Source organism: Mauremys reevesii, linkage group 10, assembly GCF_016161935.1.
Source record: "Mauremys reevesii isolate NIE-2019 linkage group 10, ASM1616193v1, whole genome shotgun sequence".
Taxonomy (NCBI): domain Eukaryota; kingdom Metazoa; phylum Chordata; order Testudines; family Geoemydidae; genus Mauremys; species Mauremys reevesii.
Genome location: NC_052632.1, coordinates 10,090,803 through 10,106,862, shown reverse-complemented (window position 1 = coordinate 10,106,862; position 16,060 = coordinate 10,090,803).

The following is a 16,060-nucleotide window of genomic DNA, read 5'->3' as shown; positions in this document are numbered from 1 at the left end:
TCGGGGCCTATCACCTCATGTCAAATAGGATAAGGGACTTGTGTTATGCTAATTAAAAGTGCAACGTTGAAAGCAGAATGGTAACAAATACAGTGGATCAAAAAACGTACTTGTATGATATCCTTGGTCTGACTACGCTCCTGAATATTCAACCTACTTCCATTTTCACCTACCTGACTGAAAACATGCACTGAAAAATTAACGCATTGAAATATTCCCAGTTCTTTACACAACGCACACTCATATTGTTTCACACATAGTCCAGAGGAAATTAATTACTCCTATATTCATTCAGTCCTATAGGTTTTTTTCCAATTTCTCTGACATACTGTCCAGGCGAGAATGTATGTATATATTTCTTGTTGAGTTTCTCAGACTATCCAACATGTGTCAGAAATGATACATTGCAATAGGAAATAAAAGGGAGGAGACGTTCTCCTTTTTGCATTATATTATTTAATTGCGTAACAAGAAAATCAGTTCCCTAAATTCCTCGAGCCTTTCTAGCACCAGCTTTGTGAAATTATGAATGAAAAGACACCCTGATATACAGCATGATATTGGCTCTGGCCACTTCTGCATTTACTTGTTCGTTTAACCGCTTCCATATATTTTTTTTTATCAGCACTGTGGCTCATGTACTTTATAGAGTGTCTGTCTGTGGCTTCATTAAAAGCTGTCTATTATATCCCCCAGGAAAGTGCAACCGTCACCTCTCCTTGCTTCCTTAAAAGAGTTATACTTTCAAAGAACATTTTCTCCCCCTTTACCAAAAGGGAAAAGCAGTGGATACAGGTTTTGTAAGTGTTAAATAACTTTCTCAGCGTGTATTAAAGGAAGATTGTACTTTATCAACAGCTGATTGATGCTGCCATGTGATCCTCTCGGTTTGTCTAGAGTATGATATTTATTTAACCTGCTGGGGGACTATGTTCGGGGGCAGCTTGCTCCTGCTGGCAAGAGCACACACATTACACACTACCCCAGGTATTCTGATTGATTGTTCCCACCCCAAAGCCTTTGGATCATAATTTAACACAGCAGGTTCTACTGCACAGACTAGGTTTTCGGGAAATACAGTGAAGGGTTTCTATGAACTAGTATTGCAGAGCTGCTTGGTTTTCCTGACTATCTATAGTCTTTAGAGCATATTTCCTTATATAAAGGGACTCGACCTCATACAAGCCAATGGCGTCAGTCCCTTAAATTAATTCAGATATTTAAAAAAAATCTTTCTGGACATATCTATTTCCTGGAACTTGCAAAGCACACGAGTATGCAACACAATCACCCCTGGCAAATAGTTAATTGCGGTTGGTCACTTATGGCAATGATTCTCAAACTTTTGTACTGGTGACCCCTTTCACAGAGCAAGCCTCTGAGTGCGACCCCCCCTTATGAATTAAAACACTTTAACACCATTATAAATGCTGGAAGCAAAGTGGGGTTTGGGTTGGAGGCTGACAGCTCGCGACACCCCACCCCCCACATAATAACCTCATGACCCCCTGAGGGGCCCCGACCCCCAGTTTGAGAGACCCTGAGTTATAGCCAAGAAGTTTAGTGGGGAGTAGAAAGTCAGACTTCAGCTTTCTCATCAGGCTTTCCCCACATTAAATTCAGTTCAGAAAGTCCTTTGGTTGTTAACTGTAGACTGCCCCAGGAGGGAAAAACACAACATCCCAGCATTGCAAATTGTGTTGAACTAATGTGCAAAGAGACAGGTCATTACTTTGGACTGCATTGTCCGACAGCAACACTGCCAAGTTTGTATATACAGCCTTCAATCTCTGTTTACCTGATCAACTGTCAATGGCAGGGACCCAGGACAGAGTCTTCCTTAACACGGTCTCAGAAGGAGTAGGCTAGGTAGGTATTGGCTATCTACCAATCTAGTTCACACGGAGAACTGAAATTTTAGGTTCTGACCCAAGCCCACTAAAGTCAAAGAGAGACTCCTTCCCACTGGCTGTCAGGGCTGGTAAGTCGAGGTCACAGATAGACAGTCAGCTTGGTTGAGAACGTAACGAACGATTTTCCAGCTGGGGTGATAAAAAACATTATTATTTTTTGAGAAAATCGCCGACAAATCGGTGACTTATCCGTTAAAACACCATCTAGACCAGTCACCTTGAAACCTAGGTCTGTCCATCAGGACCCTGTGCTTTCTAATCTTTCCCATGTTTGAAGGTGAGGTTTTAATATGAAACACTTGGCTGTTTTGTAAGTAACAAGCCCTGCCCCCCCACATCTCCTCCCCCAAAAGTGTCCCTTCAGTTTTGGCTAAAGTTATACGTGCAGCAATATCGGAAGAAATGAACAAGCCACTCAACCCTGAGCCGATAAAAAAACTCCAAAGAGACGGAATGAAATGGATCCTGTCCCCAAAGAAAGAGGGGCAGCATGATTTGCTATTAGGTGGCACTGGATACAGACCATCATCTGCACGGTCCACACTAACATCCGCTTTCTTTGCCCACCTGCCCCCCTCCCTCCCAAAGGTGGCCCGTCCTCTGTCCAGAAAGCACCCGTCCTATCTGCCCTGCAGATCTTAATTCTATAACAAAAAATGTTTGCAAGGCTCCAGGAAGTGCCATCTTTGTGCTAAGAAAACAGCCGCTATCAAGGTAAGTACACACACCGGGATCAGGGAGAGGGAAAGGGCAGCCTGGCGTAAGAAAATATTTACCAGTGACTCAGGCGCAACCAGGGGGTGCAAAGTCTTACCAAGGTGACTGAGAGGGCAGCGTAGGTGCCAGCTAATAGATCTGCTCTAGTCACATGGGTCAAAGGAGTGTTGACAGATCATGTTAATCGGTAATGTTACCTATTGTTAGAATATCTGTGAAAATGCTTATGGGTCCCCGGTCCGCAGCGGAGGGAGTTTCTTTAACCCCTTCATCACCGTATTTCTTCCAATGAGGAATATATGTAAAAAATGTCCACCCGCACCCCCAAAGCCCGGGCAATGACTTGATTGTGATTTTTTTTTTACATCGAAGAACTGGCAGACCTGATGTCTAGTGAGGGACACGGACCAGGGCTTCATGTGGGTTTATCCTCCTGTCCACCGGCTGCGAACTCTTCCCCTGGTCTCCAAGGGCTGGTTTAATATTTCCGAGTAATATTTTCCTCTCGATTCAGCGATCCAAGCGGACACGATCCTCCTAGCCCTGAACCCAATGGCAACATTCTCCTTCACTTCAGCTGGGCCCCAGGAACACAAGCTAAAAGAAACTCTGGCTCTGGGGTTCAAGCCACATCCTCACAGGCGGCAGCCAAATTAATAGAAAAATCTCTGTCACCAGGGGGGCAAAAAGGCGGGGAAGGCAAAGTCACAGCTAGGTAGGATGTCCTTCTTCTATGTTCTTGGGCCAACGAGGGATTCTAGCATAAAGATAAGTATCAGAGGGGGAGCCGTGTTAGTCTGGATCTGTAAAAGCAGCAAAGAGTCTTGTGGCACCTTATAGACTAACAGACATTTTGAAGCATGAGCTTTCCTGGGTGAATCCCCACTTCGTCGGATGCATGTATTCACCCACCAAAGCTCATGCTCCAAAACGTCTGTTAGCATAAAGATGCTCGGATACTAACTTGATAGATTGTCACTCCTGACATACTACAAATGGAGCATCAGTCTGCGATGAGCCAGGCAGCCTGTGAGCCATTTGTGAATTAGGATGATCTCTAGACCGTTGATTGCAGTTAAATAAACCCTATTATTTAACAGAGATGTGTACATGCAGTAACAGGTTATTCCCAGGCCAGCAACACTTTCCTATGCTACAGATACAAGGCTTTATTCGCCTTGCAATCATTTCCCTTCCCTTCTGTTTTGAAAGGCGCCCGACAAAGCGTTCAAGACTCCCCAAATGGCAATGGGGAAACCACCCAGCTGCGTAGAATGTTTTGGGCTCCGCATCCTTTTAACTATATAGCAATAGGACCGCGTCTGAAGTGTTGCTACTCAAGATTTAGGCTGATTCTGCATTTCTAGCCTTTCTCAGCGAGAAGGGCCATTTCCAGGCACTTTCGCTTGTACCTGGTGTCAGGGGAATTTGATGAAGATGCTAAAGGTAGGTTTGGGGGTGAAACAGAGCCGAGAGGATGTTCAGCATAACACTTGGGAAAGTAATTTGCAATATTCTCATCTCGATTTTTAAAGTAGCTCCGGTCAAATCAGCCGAAGGTATTCCGGATATTGGGAAACCGGTGAGGAAAATGATGGCCACTCTGGGTGTTATACCCTCGTTACTACATCGTCTGGCTTTTAGTGATTATCAGCGGCAACTAATCGTGTCTCTCTTTACAGGTCTTGTGGGGCATTTGTGCTAAAGATAGAATCAGGCGGCTGTAACCATTCGATCTGCTACAGTCTGTGCCGCTGGTAAGAAAGGGAAGCAAGATAAGTCTCTGGCCCCAAACTTCTCGGTTTTAGAGGGGAGGAAAAGTGCGCGCTTCTATTGCATGCCAGAGACGTGACATATTGCCTGGGGCTTTATTGACAAAGTAAAGCAAATCACACTTAAAAACATGAGTTCCAGGCTCTAGTATAATGAAGCATATATGTTTTTAGGGCTTGTTACAGTCAGGCCCTATTGACTATTTTCTGAATAGTTGCCATTGTAGTTCACTCGCAAAAGTAAATCATGCAAACACGCCTCAACAATGGTTTGTGGTTTTCCTACATATGCTGACTTTAACCTCCCCACATCAAGCCACACCCTTTCCGCATGTAGCCAGCCTTCCCCTCCCTTTTCTAATCTCTTCTCTTTAAAATTTGTTTAAAAAGAAAAAAAGATAATCCGCTGGGAAGGGGTATGGATCAAAGAGCAACCGGAGAGATCATACATCTTCCAGTCAATCCGGGTAAATGTGGCTAAGCATCAATGAGAAAACAATGGAACACAATTCTGTTTTCCTCTAACTGCTCTGTTTTACCTACGCTAAAGGAAATAAAATACACTCATGTTCTTCTGCAGCTTTAGATCTAAATAGTGTTTTATCCTTTGGAAAGCTAACAGGGGGGATGTCTAAGTACTTTCCCCTCACTTTGCCCCTTCACTTTTGCTTCAAACCTACTGTAGCAACCCTCATTTTTCTGGGTTGATTTGGGTTAATTTCACACCAGAGGAAAAGAATCTTAAAACTGAAACAAACAAACAAACCAACAAAAAACGATGCAAAGGTCTGACAGAAAGGGTTAATATACCAGGCAGGCTTGTCAGTTTCTGTTGTTGGAATGCTAGCTTTAGGAAATCTTAAATTGCTTCCGCTTCCCCCAAAAGATTTTTTTTTGTTCATTCCAAGACTCAGCAAATAGACAAACTAGTTTACACAGTTCGTTATGGCAAACGAATTAGGTGTTTTAATTAATGAATCAATCAATTAATTAATTATTCTTTAAGTATACTTTCCTAAGTAAGCACACACTTTAACTAGCTTTCCTACGAGGCAGCTTTTTACTAGATCTCTTTTTCATAGTGTGGCTATCAAAATGAGATAATGACCAAAGAGGTGGAACCTAATCAGCTTTTTAGCTGAGTTTAAAGAGTCTAGAGGCAGTTTAAAAGTAGCTTTGGTCATGTTTGCTGGCTGGCTGCACTGTTTGCACTGCCACATTATGATGGAGAGAGTAATGCGTTTGATAGATAAGAGGAAAGAGGCTAGCCAAAAAGCAAGGTCATGTATGATAAGAACTGACAGTTTTACCCATTTTTCACACACTTAAAAGGAAACTTTAAAATATTAAGGGAAACAGAAGTAAATACTGAAGCACACTACATTTATCACAAAACAGTACATGAACAAATCTTGCATCTTATTTAATTAGCCCCCAACCTTATCATAGTTTGGAACATGTCAAGCAATAAAAATCAATGTTTCTCTATTTTCTTAGCAGCAAGGTAAGTTCTTAAAACACGCTGTTCATGGGATAATCACACAATTCACTTTCCCCTTTTGATGTTTTATCTAATCCTTTTAAACAGTGAATGAAATAAGTTATAAGCTGAAGATAAGATTCTGTAAGTGTAATCAATAGTGAAGGGAGTGACTACGTTTTTAAAGGACAGCAAGAAATCGGGGAGAAAAAGGGAAATTAAGCTTTTCCATAGTCTCCAGATTAAAATCTATATGTAATAAGAACACTCATTTTATTTTTTGAAAATCCATATCTAAAGTTGCATACAGGGCCAAATCTGGGTTCCAGAAAGTCAGTGGCAAAACTCTCATTGAGTTTAATTTGGCCCATAATTAGCTAAAAGTATTTTTAAATACTTGTGGAGCACTGGAAACAGAATATTGGTTTCTGATTCTGTTAAAATATTTCTGTTTTATTAGACACGCTGGAATGGAAAACCAAAAGTTACTCTATCTCCTTTCTCAGGAAACACCCCTGTCAACTTTAACTGGAGTCTTGTTTAAGTCACAGGTGCAAGACGAGTTGCTCTATAGCCAATACACATCTCCCACAACTATACTATTTAGGCCCTCAAAGCACTTAAAATTAAATTTTCAGAACCACATCAATGATTTAGGAGCCTAAGCCTCATTTTCAGAAGTGACATAGGCATTTGGGGTATGTCTACTCTGAAATTAGACACTCATGGCTGACCAATGCCAGCTGACTCAGGCTCATGCTAAAGGTCTGTTTCATTGCAGTGTAGACTTCTGGGATCAGGGTGGGGCCCAGGCTCTGGGTCCCTGTGATGTGTGTGTGTGTGTGTGTGGGGGGGCAGCACTCAGGCTGCAGCCTGAGCCCAGAAGTCTACACTGCAATGAAACAGCCCTGCAGTCCAAGCTCTGGGAACCCAAGTCAGTTGGTATGGATCGGCCATGGATTTTTATTTGCAGTGTAGATGTACCCTTAGGAGGATAAATTTCTTTGAAAGCCAATGGGACATAGGCTCTTAAATGTCTAAAGGCTTGTCTTCACTACCGGGGAGACCAATGCTGCTACAATCAATACAGCAGATGTCAATTTAATGGGTCTAGTGCAGTGGTTCTCAAAGCTGGTCTGCCCCTCGTTCAGGGAAAGCCCCTGGTGGGCAGGGCCAGTTTGTTTACCTGCTGCGTCCCCAGGTTCGGCCGATCGCAGCTCCCACTGGCCGCAGTTCGCCGCTCCAGGCCAATGGAGCTGCGAGAATCGGCGCGGGCCAAAGGATGTGCTGGCTGCCACTTCCCGCAGCCCCCATTGGCCTAGAGTGGCGAACTGCGGCCAATGGAGCCGCGATCGGCCGAATCTGCAGATGCAGCAGGTAAACAAACCGGCTCGGCCTGCCAGCGGCTTTCCCTGAACAAGCGGCGGACCGGCTTTGAGAATCACTGGTCTAGTGAAGACTCACTAAAACAAGTACCAGTTGACACCGGTATTCCAGCTCCCTGAGAAGAGGAAGGTAAATCGACCAGAGAGCATCTCCCATTGATGCAGTGCAGTGAAGACACTGGGGTAAGTCAAACTAAGCTACTTCGACTCCAGCTACATTATTCATATAGCTGGAGTAGTGTAACTTAGGTTGACTTACCCTGGTAGTGAAGACAAGCCCTAAGTTGAAAATGGGGCTTACGCTGCTAAGTCACTTGGAACCCAATCTTCAAAGGTATTTAGACACCTAATTCCCATCGATTTTTTCAGAGAAAGGAGACATCTTGGATATTCCAAGGTCTCCTAGGGTAGGTCTATATACTGCAAAAGAAGACCCATGGCAGCAAGCCTCAGAGCCTGGATCCACTGACTTGGGATTGTGTGGCTTGTGCTACAAGGCTAAAAATAGAAGTGCAGATGTTTGGGCTCCACGTGGATCCCTGGCTCTGAGAACTTCCATACTTGCTGGGTCTTGGAACCTGGGCTCCAGCCTGAGCCCAAACATTTACATTTTCTGCTCCAGGATTATTATTATTTTTTTTTTTGCAATGTATAAGTACCTTTAGGTGAAATTCACCCAATGCAGGTGTCCTATGCAAAGTCCTGCACAAGCCTTCATGCCCACTATATGAAGAGTGTGAGTGGTGCATAGAATTTTCCACAGGCCTCCTTCAGCCTCACAAATTTCAGCCTGCCAAAGGACTTTCACACTGGGTGGGACATTATCACAGTGCCCTGAACCGCCTTTCAGCTGCTGCTTGCTGAGAGCTGGACGATTTGGCAGTCACTGTGGTTCCAGACCCCGACTCTTGGACTGATGCACCAATGCTGGATGAAGTGAAGTGTGCCATCTGCAAACTGAAAAACAGACACACAACCCACGCTGATGGCATCCTCCTAGAGCTCCTAAAATGCACTATTGACCCTGTAGCAGAATTACTTCTGGTCATCTTTCGTCTGGTGTGGAGAACTAGAACCTTGCCAACCACCTGGAAGGACGGTATTGTGATCTCATTTTATAAGGGCAAGGGACAGCACAGTGAATGTAAGAACTACAGGCCGATCCCCTTGTTGTCTGTGCCAGGGAAAGTGTTTGCACATGTTCTGCTGGTGCGTTTGGAGCACCTGCTACATCAGAAGCATCGCCCCCAACAATTAGGTTTTACAGGGAACAGATCCATATTAGATGCCATTTTGACCCTCCTCTTGTTGTCAGAGATACACTATAAGTTCAGGAAGGTCCAGCACATAGTGTATGTCGATCTTAAGGCTACTTTTGATTCAGTTGACCGAGTCACATTATGGAAGGCCTCAAAAGGTATAGATGTCCCAAACACTCTGCTGGACTTGGTTTGTTCACTGCATGATGCAACCACTGCCTGTGTACGTATTGAGAATAGGATGTTGGCACCTATTAAATCAGTATCTGGTGTCGGGCAGGACTGTGTCTTGGGCCCTTGAACTCTTTGGTGATCTCTCACTCTCGGACCTTGATTATGCTGATATCATGGTTCTTCTAGTACACAGCCCTGACAAGTTTCATGAGGCATTCCAGCAAATGGAGGCGGAGTTGGCCAAGATTGGCCTCTGTGTTTTGTGATCAAAGACAAACCTTCAAAACCTATGATCAAGTCCACCTGTGACTCCAATCTCTTTGAATGAGAAACTGTCAAAGCAGTCTCTGGCTTTTGCTATTTGGGTTCTATACTCACCTCTTTCTCCAGCTCTCACATGGAAGTACATCATGGGATTGGCATCACAGAGTCTGCTATGGGTCATTTATATCGAATATGGAATCAACAAGTTCAGGATCTATTTGAGTTGTATCCTTTCCATACTGCTGTACGATTGCAAAATATGGACACTATGCTGCTCAGACTGGGCAAAGATGGAGGCTTTCCACACATAATACTAATGTCATTTATTGGGCATAAAGTGGAACAATTTCATTTGTAATGCAGATGTTTGCAGTTGCTACAGTCTACAGGCTACTGATGCCATTGTACATAGATGGTGTCTTACACTTTTTGGCCATGTCGCTAGAATGCCACATGATGTTCCAGCAAACGCTGTTCTCCGGGTAGCTTGCAACGTCCGGGATAAAATTCCACCAACTGAGGGGTGGAGGTGGCCCAGAGGAAGTCCCCTGTTACATGGGTTCCGACATTGGACTCTTGGTCTGTCAAGCCCTTACGGCCACACAAGAATGGACCAAATGGCGAATGATTGCTACAGCCGACCATTCGGCCAAGCGTTGAAGAAGAAGAAAGTACTTTTCCTTTACTGAACCTCACAAGAAAACTATTCTTTTGTATGTAAATTTTCCTTGGGGTAATAGGTGCTTGGCAAATGTGATTACAGACTTATTTAAAATGGAATCAAAGAGAGACACATAGATCTTTAGAAATTATTTTCTTCTCCATAGTGGCCACCTTTAGCACTTTTTTATGCCTCAGGTTTAATAATCTATATCAATGTTGTTTTTTAGCTGATTTTAATGTCAACTAGGGATTAATGTGTATTAATTAAATTTACTTTATTTTCTGTAATGAGCACAAAAAGATTTCATGTTAATGCTGATGATCGTAAGAAGGATTCTGTCTACTTATCTGTATTTTCTCAACATCTTGAAATATTTTATTAGGAAATGAATTAATTTAGTTACATTTGCCTGGTAAAAACAAAACAAACCAGATGACTGCAAACTGGTTCTGTCGTTATTGAGATGTATGATGACCAAGCCATAGTATTTTCACTTAGTAACATATAAATTCACTGTGAAACATTATTTTGTGCTAAATATGTAATTTATGTTTGTTTGGCTTCAAGTGACACCTGAATTTACAGAGACTTCCCTGGGTCTCTCTCACCTAGAGGGAAGGCTGTCTCTGTTTATAGCAAAGGCTGCTTGCAACCTGACCCTGTCACATGGTCCCTGAACTCAGTCCCTTCAGTCTTAAAGATCTGAGCAGTGACGTACGCATGCATCCCAGAGCCACAGTACTTATACTGTGGTCATGTCAGCTGATTAAATGGAGTGAAATTCACTTCCGTGCAGTGGACCAGTTTGGAGAATTTGCACTGGAGTGAATTTTGTCAATGGTGATTATTCATAGAGTGAAGTTTCCCCCTCTGTAGAGGGCCCCTACAAAGCTTATACATCACTTCAGTGGGATGTAAATGGTCTATAGGCTTTGAGTAGGCCATCATCACAGGGGTGAATTTCACCCACTCTGGACCTGCAGTTGCTATCCTTTTACTGGCTAATCTCCCATTGACATTCATGATGAGTTTTACCAGAGGAAGCACTGCTGAGTCACATCCACTACATGTAATCTGGGAGCCGGGAAGGGGGCCAGTTCTACAATATTTAATTGTGCAAAACTTCAGTTAAAGTCAACTGGGGGTTTGCTCATTTAAGTCCAAAGTCAATGAGCACTGAAATAATATAGAGTTTTGTCCATATATGGCCTTCTGTAGCAGGATGGACCCCTGCTCCTGCCCTGAAGGGGTTAAAAACAGCCCTGGGAAGGGGCTGCGGCTGGAGAAAGCAGCCTTTCAGCTGGGCTGATTGGGGGAAGTGGCTGCAGCTGGGGCCACGCCCCAAACTGAGCAACAGGCCACAGCTGGCCTGTATAAAAAGGCCAGGGAAGCCAGGAGAAAACTGACTCTCTCTGTTTGTAGAGGGAGAAGAGCTTGACTGCAGGGAGCTAGACACGGTACCTGAGTGGAGCAGGGCTGGGGAAAGGCAGAGGAGCTGGGGAGCTCCTGCCTGGAAAGCCCCAGGCTGCGGCCTAGCTTTAGGCCAGAGGTACTGGGGATTGCAAGGGGCAGCCCAGGGGTAGGCAAAGGCAGCAGGTCCAAACCCCTTTACCTATGATGAGTGGCTGATACTGCAGTCTGCCCCAGGGCATGGGGGGCTAGATGGAGACTAGATGGAGACTGGGCAGTAGCCAAACTGAGGCAAAGTGGGGATAGTGGATTGGGGGTTCCCCAGGGAGGGGAGACCCAGATTGGTGGAGTACTGCCAGGGGGCAGCACCCCAGTTAAAAGAGGCACTGGGGTCCAGGGAGGGACTTGGGACCAGAGGACAGCCAGATCACTGGCCTGCAGAGGACGCTCTGGGCTGGGAATTGAGCTAATTCCCGGAAGTCACCAGCAGGAGGCACCGCAGGGGTGAGTTCCCTCCTCTACACCTTCCCTTAAGAGCCTGATCTTCCACGCCTTTCACATGTTGACTTTCATGACTACAAAGCTGAAGGACTGGGTCAAACAATCATTTACTTATTAGAATCTGGCCAGCATATTTCTAAACTTATTAAAAACCTAAACAACAAAATATAGGGCAAATATCACTCACTGAGACTATATGATATATCGATAGACAGACACACACAAATAGCTGTTGTGTTTTTCAAGCTCACACTGTTAGCTATACTCTTGGGTTGCTGAATATGCTCTTAATAAGAGCCCCTAGAAATCTTAATGACATGTATTGGGTACTATATAGTCACTTTGATGCTAAGTCAATACACTGCACCGGCTTAAACTTAATTCTGCATCCTTTGCTTGTCTTACCATCTGCAAATTCCTATCATAGGCCACATTTTCATAGTATGATAGAATATGGCAGTAATGAACTCTATGGGGATGATTCTTATCTTACTACTTCAGTGCAATATCACTGATTTCTGTGGGGTTACTTCTGATTTTTACTAGTCAGATTATTGATATTATTTTTGTACCTGTCCTCCATGAATTTATCTAATTCTTGGTTGAACCCAGTTATACTTTTGGCCTTCACAACATCCGCTGACAATGAGTTCTACAGGTTGACAGTGCATTGCGTAAAGAAGTACCAGTACTTCCTTATGTTTGTTTTAAACTGCCTATTAATTTCGTTGGGTGACTCCTGGTGCTTGTGTTATGTGAAGTGGTAAATAACACTTCCTTGTTCACTTTCTCCACAACATTCATGATTTTATAGACCTCTATAATGTCCCCTCTCTGTCATCTCTTCTCCAAGATGAACAAGCCCAAGCTTTTTAATCTCTCCTCAAACAGAAGATGCTCCATATGCCTAATCATTTTGTGGCCCTTCTCTGTGCTTTCCCCAGTTCTAATATATCATTTTTTTTGAGATGGGGTAGCCAGAACTGCATTTTGTATTCAAGTTGTGGGTATACCATAGATTTATATAGTGTAATTGTCGTATTTTGAGTCTGAGGGGATGCTCTAACATGTGTCAGAGTCCAGTTGCAGGAGATCCACTGAGGATCTCTGAAGGCAACATAGGTGACTTAAAGCCACCTTTAACCCACCCTTTCTGATCTTGTGCTGAGAACAGACAGGCCCAATATATGTTAATCCTAATCCTGTCCCTTCAACTACATGGTGTGGGGGGGACCCAAAGGTGAAATGCTTTATATTTTTAACCTAATTATTATAATTGTCAATTAAACATTTTTTTTGGAAATTGTTTCCATTTCACAGAGTTTGAAATGGACCCTTTAAAAACATGATTTAAAAAATAAAATATTTATTGAAAACCTTGTTTGTCAACAACTAAAAATTTCATCTGAAAATTTTCAGCCAGCTCTTTTAATTATATTTCAAACAAATTATATTTCAAACCAAATTATTCTCTCAAATGTTTCTCCCAAAACATCTATGGAGCCCATAGACTACAAGCATTTGTTTCTTTGTTTATTTTAAATGTATGACTGGGTGTTTAATGCTGGCTTTAATAATATTTCATTAATCAGTTTACCTTGCTTTTTTGATTAAATCACCTTTAGACCTGTTATTATAAATTATGTACAGTATTGTTTAATTGAATAAATTAGTAAATTACATATAATTAATATCAAATTATATAATTACTGTTAGTTTCAACACACTGCAGGTCCATATATGTATGGAACAACTTATTCCTTCATCTTTTTTATATTGATTATAATATATGTTACATCTAATATTACATTCTCAGTGTGTGAGAATTCGTTTTCACGAAAGATGGTGGATTGACAGCCATGGAGAGGGAAGTCCTGTTTATCCACAGAACAGGTACAATGTTGCAGAATCATTATCTTCTTCATAAGGATAGTGTGGAGATAAACCCAGAAGGGACCATCTATCAACGTGGGAATATAGATCAGTCTCCGTAGTCCATCCAAACCCTGACATCTCATTTAAGTCTGACAAGGGACTTGATTGTGGCTTGCATTGTGAGGTTATCAACTCATTTCACAATCACAGAAGAGGCAGAACCTTCAGACTGCAATACGTTTACCAACATTGCCTCCACTAACATGTGTAGGAGATACGCACCTGGTTTTCACTGGTGCTCAGCTCCGTAGCTCATTTTCAATCACTAACGAAGTTCTATCTTGATTATAACATGTTTAAAGAAGGTACAGTCTAATACAAATAAACTCTTTAAAGAGTCAAGCAAGGCAATAATGTTAACGGTGCTCATTTTATACATTTTTTCTCTCTATGTAACAATTTTATATGTATTATCTATTGGACTGATTGCTTTCCTATGATATATCAGCAAGTTCCCCTGAAAGCAATACAACAGCATGCAATTGAAATAAAAAGGATATGCTGAATTTTGTAAACAAAAATACTTTTTTAGATAATAAAGTAATTAAAAAAGCCTTTCTGGCCTACTTAGACTTTCTTTTAAAAAATCCAGTCACGTTGCAGTGTATTAATCAGTATTATTCTCTATTTTTTTCAGAACTGATCAAAATTAAACACCAACCATTGTAAAGCAATGCGAATAAAAATCCCACCAGAGAAATCCCTCTATCCCATTTTAAATCAGTGGATGACATTTTATAGAGGGGAATAATTACTAAACACTTTATCTCCTAAAACTACTGTTGCCAATTGTACAGCACAGCAAATGGAATACAGCGCCTTTTGGAACAGAACAGTTCCACTTGACTTTGCCATTACTTTGTAGTAAGCATGGCCTACTCCTTGATCTACTACTTCTAACCCGTTTCTAACTTATAGGGAAACATTTCTGAAGCAGGCACTCGGATACTATAGTTATGAAGATAGCTAGCTAGAAAGTACTATGAAGATGGGATGCATGAAATTCTATTAAGAAAGCTAGGTGAGTACTAAAACTCAAACAGTGATTGAAACCATGTTAGCAACAAGATACTTCTCAAGTGCCTGAGACTAGTACAGTATATTGCCCAGAGCTACAGGCAATATACCCCAATCTTCATAATTTCTATACAGTATCTATTTTCTATTGCTCTTGGCTATGGAGACAGCTACTGTGTCTGTGTTTCTAGGTATTTTTTAAATGCAGAAGTCATTAGTCCTTGAAGTTCATGTGACATGTCAACAGGAGACATCCATGATTACATCTGATTATCACCCTCCAAAATGTTCTGTTGTCTATTCTGTCTAGGTTCTTATATCTCATCACTGTGGTATCTGAGTGCTTAGGAAGGCCGTAATATATTGCATCTAATTTGGTCATATAGCTAATTTTTAAAGGGGTCTCAACTCAGCCTCAAGCTGTATGCTTGTCTCCCTATCTTCCTCAGTTATATTTTTAGTGATCCCAGAGTTGTATTACCTAGGTGCAACACCTATGTGCACTCAATTTGGGTCTGTCTTCATGTGTAAATAGGCTTTTACAAGTGAAATTTGACATTTCCATGAATGAGTGATAGTACTAAATAACAGCATGAGCTAAAAATAGAGGTCATAGTCTGGAAATATAATCCACAAAGTTTTGGGGCCATATAGTCAAAAGTGCACAAATCTAAGCTTGCAAATCCTTATTTGTATGCAATATATAAATATATGCATGGGCTAATCAGGACCATATCCATGGCCATACACAAGTAGAAGATGCTCAAAATATGTTTATTTTCTTTTCAGTAACTAACTCTCTTTACTGCAAGTTTAACAAGTGCACACTAAAGATGAGATGACAGAGTTTGGAGAAGCCTATCTGTCAATAAGAAACAACACCTTGCTACAGCTTTAATTTAAAGGCTTTGTACATTTTGCCCCGTGAAATCAAAACTTCATTTTAAGAATATGGAAGATGTAACACACCGTAAAGTACTGAATTACCCAAACAAAAATAAATAAAACAAAATCTCAGGCTTTTTTTTTAAAAAAGCCCCCAAATTGCCAAAGAGAAGTTTGCTTTTAATTCACAGGAGTCTCTCTGTTTCTAGGTATTGTGTAGGAAGAACCGCTGAGCTTAATCTGCAGGTGCTGCCTAAAGCAATATTTTAGCAATTTGATGTTTAAAAAAAAATCTTTTCAGTTCTCAGGATTCATCTTAGCATGTTTCCTCTTAATTTTGTATGTGTGTATTATTAAACTAAAGAACAGTAGGATTTTTCCCCCCTCTTGTTTTGTCCATACATTGATTTTTGTTATGATGTGAAGTTAAATTACATACCCTAGTGTAAAGTGCCCTGAACACTAAAGAATAACTGGATATCTACTACTTGAAGATTAATCTTTTCTCTGTTTGAGTATCTGAAACAATAGTTCACTCACAGCTGGAAAAGTACATTTCAACAATAGGTTTGTGTTTTTAAGAGCATATGAGAGCTGTCATCAATTCTTTGTTGTAGTATTTATTCATAATCATGATGCTGACGATAATTCTTTCCAAGAATCTCAAAGTGCTTTACAAACATT